General features: G+C 39.5%; 1 non-coding gene across 1 annotated transcript; it reads left to right on the forward strand.

Annotated features, from left to right (window-relative positions):
* The first annotated feature begins 4,609 nt into the window (after positions 1-4,609).
* Positions 4,610-4,681, forward strand: TRNAE-UUC (transfer RNA glutamic acid (anticodon UUC)). Its single transcript has one exon. It is a non-coding gene; the product is annotated as a tRNA-Glu (tRNA).
* The last annotated feature ends 428 nt before the right edge of the window (positions 4,682-5,109 follow it).

Raw genomic sequence — 5,109 nt, forward strand, 5'->3', positions numbered from 1 at the left:
TTTTCTAAGAATTTGTCCATTTCTTCCAGGTTGCCATTTTACAGGCATATAGTTGCTTGTAGTAGTAGTCTCTCATGATCCTTTCTTTTTCTGCAGTGTCAGTTGTTACTTCTCCTTTTTCATTTCTAATTCTATTTGTATGAGTCTTCTCCCGTTTTTGCTTGACGAGTCTGGCTAATGGTTTATCAATTTTGTTTATCTTCTCAATGAACCAGCTTTTAGTTTTATTGATCTTTTCTAACATTTTCCTTCATTTCTTTTTCATCTATTTCTGATCTGATCTTTATGATTTCTTTCTTTCCTTCTGCTAACTTTAGGGTTTTCTTGTTCTTCTTTCTCTAATTGCTTTAGGTGTAAGGTTAGGTTGTTTATTTGAGACGTTTCTTGTTTCTTGAGGTAGGACTGTACTGCTATAAACTTCCCTCTTAAAACTGCTTTTGCTGCATCCTGTAGGTTTTGGTCATCGTGTTTTCATTGTTATTTGTTTCTAGGTATTTTTTGATTTCTTCTTTGATTTCTTCAGTGATCTCTTGGTTATTAACTAGTGTATTTTGTAGCCTCCATGTGTTTGTATTTTTTACAGATTTTTTCCTGTAATTAATATCTAGTCTCATAGCATTGTGGTCAGAAAAGATACTTGATACGATTTCAATTTTCTTAAATTTACCAAGGCTTGACTTGCGCCTCAAGATATGATCTGTCCTGGAGAATGTTCCATGAGCACTTGAGAAGAAAGTTTATTCTGTTGTCTTTGGATGGAATGTCCTATAAATATCAATTAAGTCCGTTTTGTTTAATGTATCATTTAAAGCTTGTGTTTCCTTATTTATTTTCATTTTGGATGATCTTTCCATTGGTGAAATTGGGGTGTTGAAGTCCCCTACTATGATTGTCTTACTGTCCATTTCCCCTCCTATGGCTGTTAGCATTTGCCTTATGTATTGAGGTGTTCCTATGTTGGTGCATAAATATTTACAATTGTTCTATCTTCTTTTTGGATTGATCCCTTGATCGTTATGTAGTGTCCTTCTTTGTCTCTTGTAATAGTCTTTATTTTAAAGCCTATTTTGTCTGATATGAGAATTGCTACTCCAGCTTTCTTCTGATTTCCATTTGCATGGAATATCTTTTTCCATCTCCTCACTTTCAGTCTGTATGTGTCCCTAGGTCTGAAGTGGGTCTCTTGTAGACAGCATATATATGGGTCTTGATTTTGTATCCATTCAGCCAGTCTGTGTCTTTTGGTTGGAGCATTTAATCCATTTACATTTAAGGTAATTATCGATATGTATGTTCCTATTACCATTTTATTAATTGTTTTGGGTACGTTTTTGTAGGTCTTTTCCTTCTGTTTTGTTTCCTGCCTAGAGAAGTTCCTTTAGCATTTGTTTTAAAGCTGGTTTGGTGGTGCTGAATCCTCTTAGCTTTTGCTTGTCTGTAAAGGTTTTAATTTCTCTGTCGAATCTGAATGAGATCCTTGCTGTGTAGAGTAATGTTGTTCGTAGGTTTTTCCGTTTCATCACTTTAAATATGTCCTGCCATACCATTCTGGCTTGCAGAGTTTCTGCTGATCCCCAAGCTAGGTCTCTTATTTACCATTTCCTACTGATGATATATTGCTTCCATGCACAGTGAACCTTGTGGCTAGGTTGGTCAGAAACCCCCAGTTCATGATAGAAAGCTCAGGCCACATGGTCTTCTGATGTGCCATGATCAGGTATTCAACCTCTTTATCAATGCTTATTAGAAAGCCAGAAGTTGTTTCTCAAAATTAAAAAAGTTACCTGAAATTAATTTGCTCCCAAATCCTAGGTCTTCCCTGTGATTCTCTATTAGTGCTTGCCAGAGGTCCATATGCCATCTCTATTTGCCACATACATCATGAGTATTAGTGGATCTGGTGGATCCACTGTCAGGTTGTGGAGCAGATTGCCTTCTCTTAGACTCGAGGTGGATCAAAGCAGCACCCTCAGATGTGGCATATATTTCCTCCAAAATCCAAAAAGGCCCGTTGAGCATCACACCTCATTTTAGTGGCAGGGGTATAAGGTGCAAAAGCTGGTCTTTCATCTTGGAGTAGATATTTCAACACTCCCAAGAGTACTGGACTCTCAAATTTCACTGAAGTAGTGGGCTACTGAATCGTCATGGGGTTAGCTCCTACTCTCTAGTTCTCATATGTCTTCCTAAGTCATCTGAAGTGCTTGCTATTTTCTGCATATCAGATTCAGTTAGCGTATATCATCAATCTAATAGAACAATGTATATTGTGGAATGTGAAGATAATCAAGGTCTCTATAAACTGTATTACAGCAAAGAGCAGGAGAACTGACAGAGCCCTAAGACAAGTCTGTGAAAGTAAACCATGCCATACAGGTAAAAGCAAACTGCTCAAGGTGGTCCTTGCAAATTCCTATGGAGTAAAAGGCATTTGCCAGATTGAAGCTGGAAACCAAGTTCCAGAGACCATATTGATTTGATCTAGTGAAGATATTACGTTTGGGACAGGAACTGGAATTGGGAGTCACTCCCTGATTAAGTTTATGACAGTCTGTACTCTTTCTCCAAGACCTGTCCTACTTTTGAACAAGTGAAATGGGTAAATTAAATGGGGTAATGATAGGTCACTACTCCTACTTCTTTCAAGTCTTTGACGGTGTTAATATCAGCAGTTTCCCTGAGGATGCCATGTTGTATTTTGGTTCACTATCTTGGTAGGAAGTAGAAGGAAGTCCCAGGGCCTGAGATCCAATGTGGGGATTCCATCAATTGCTAAGCATGTCTATCCCAATTATACATTCAAGAACTGGAGAAGTAAACACAAGGTGGGTCCTTGGACCTACGTGGTCACTGTTAGTCAGACTTAAATTAAGACATCATCTGTTAACTGCAATCATAGCCTCCACTTGGATTGATGGGTGACGATGGCATTTTGGGACCCCAGGAATTAGTCGATTCAGAGCCAATGTGTAGTAGTCCCCCAAAGATCTGGGTATTTCATTTTATCCAATGTACAGTCACTCTAAGTCCTTTTTTTTTTTTTTTTCCTGCGGTACGCGGGCCTCTCACTATTGAGGCCTCTCCTGTTGAGGAGAACAGGCTCCGGATGCGCAGGCTCAGTGGCCATGGCTCACGGACCCAGCCACTCCACGGCATGTGGGATCTTCCCGGACCAGGGCACGAACCCGTGTCCCCTGCATCAGCAGGCGGACTCTCAACCACCACGCCACTAGGGAAGCCCCACTCTAAATCCTTTGGAGAAGGCTTGAAGAATGATTTATATCACGTACTTCCAATCTTCAACAAGACACAGATTACCCTCCAACCAAGGAATTTGGGGTCTATGAATTGACTTAAGTCCAGAAACTGAGAGGCTATGATTCTCCACTGTGGTGGTGCAAGTCAGCTTTCTAACAGCCATAGCTAGAGTTTTATGTTGTATAGATCAACTAATACTCTAGTAGACTTCCCATCTGGAGCACAAGGCACACCAAAGATCCTGTGGGACAAGTTACAGTACTTCTTTGTTGTCCTTTATGGTAGACGCACCAGCCCTGTCTTCTGTGGTTAAGTGCTGCCACTTGATCTCTGGCACTTTGGGTTCTCATCATCCCCATTGAAATTAGGGAACCCATTTCAGTGGCAGAATCCCCTATGATCATACCCTGCCCACAAAAGGGAGCAACTATAAAGTTTTCAAGGATGTAGGTACTTCTCTCTCTAATTTGTTTCTCAATGCTTCAGTGAAGTGAGTATCTTCTGAGTAGGATTGCCAGATTTAGCAAAAAGACAAAACAAAAGAGATGTCCCGTTAAATTTGAATTTCAGATAAATAACAAAAAATGCAGCATAAATATGTCACTGCCCCAGCCCTGAGTTTTCCCAGGCCAGAACTAGTTCACAGCTGGCAGGCAGAGTCTGTTCAGCAGGGCAGAGAACTGAATGCAGGAAATCATGCCACCAGGATGTTAGCAAGCTAAGACTGGTGAACAGGGAACCATAGACCAGGCCAGGAAAGCCTGAAGGTAAGCATCATTGCCACAGGAGCAAGCCAAGAAAATTACAAGGAACTAGGAAGAGATGCTCCTTCCTCCTGCCATGACCCTCAAGCACCCTTTACTGGCAAGGGAGAAAAACTTACAGGAGCCATCTCCAATATCACCAACAGCACAATGAAGGACAGATTTAGAGCTGGCTTTAATAACTGACAGAGATACAAATGATAAAATTCTGCACTATTAGCATATAAATACACATGAGTCAATGGAACAGACCCAAAACACCAAAATAGACCCAAAAGCATTCTGGCATTTGGAATATGAAAAATTAGGCATTTCAATAAGTGGGGAAAAATCAATTATTCAAAAATTGGTGTTGAGAAAACAGAGGTCTATCCATAAAAATAAATTAATCTAGAGCCTTACTTTACTTCTTATACTAAATTCTAGATAGATTGCAATTTAAATGTTAAAAAAATTAAAACATAAAAACATGTGGCATATACACATACGTATAAAATATCAGAACAGAAAAAAGTCTAGCGTATAATAGAAAACTTGGTGGTCATTAAAAAAATTTTCCTACACTAAAAAAAAAATCTGTAGGGAATTCCCTGGTGGTCCAGTGGTTAGGACTAGGCACTTTCATTGCCATGGCCCAGGTTCCATCCCTGGTCAGGGAACTGAGATTCCGCAAGGTGCACAGCACAGCTTAAAAAAAAAAAAAAAAAAAAATCTATAGAGTAAAATATTGTGAAAAGTCAAAAGACAAATGACAAATGAGAAAAATGTTTGCAACTTATACCACAGACAAATAAGTAAGAAAAAGATGACTAACCTATTAATCACAAAATTACACGAACAAATATTTCATAGAAAAAAATGATACAAATATTTCTGTAATATATGAAAAAATGTAATCATAAGGAAAATGTAAATTTCACTCATATTAAAGGAAATATGGGGGGGTGGAGTCAAGATGGCGGACTAGGAGACACAGAATTCATGTCTCCGCACAACTAGGGCACCTACCAGGCACTGGTGGGGGACCATGGACACCTAAGGGGATGGGAGGAACCCCCAGTGACCAGGTAGGATGTGGGGAGTAGGG

Source organism: Lipotes vexillifer, unplaced genomic scaffold (assembly GCF_000442215.2).
Source record: "Lipotes vexillifer unplaced genomic scaffold, Lipotes_vexillifer_v1.1 scaffold364, whole genome shotgun sequence".
In the NCBI taxonomy this organism is placed as follows: Eukaryota; Metazoa; Chordata; class Mammalia; order Artiodactyla; family Lipotidae; genus Lipotes; species Lipotes vexillifer.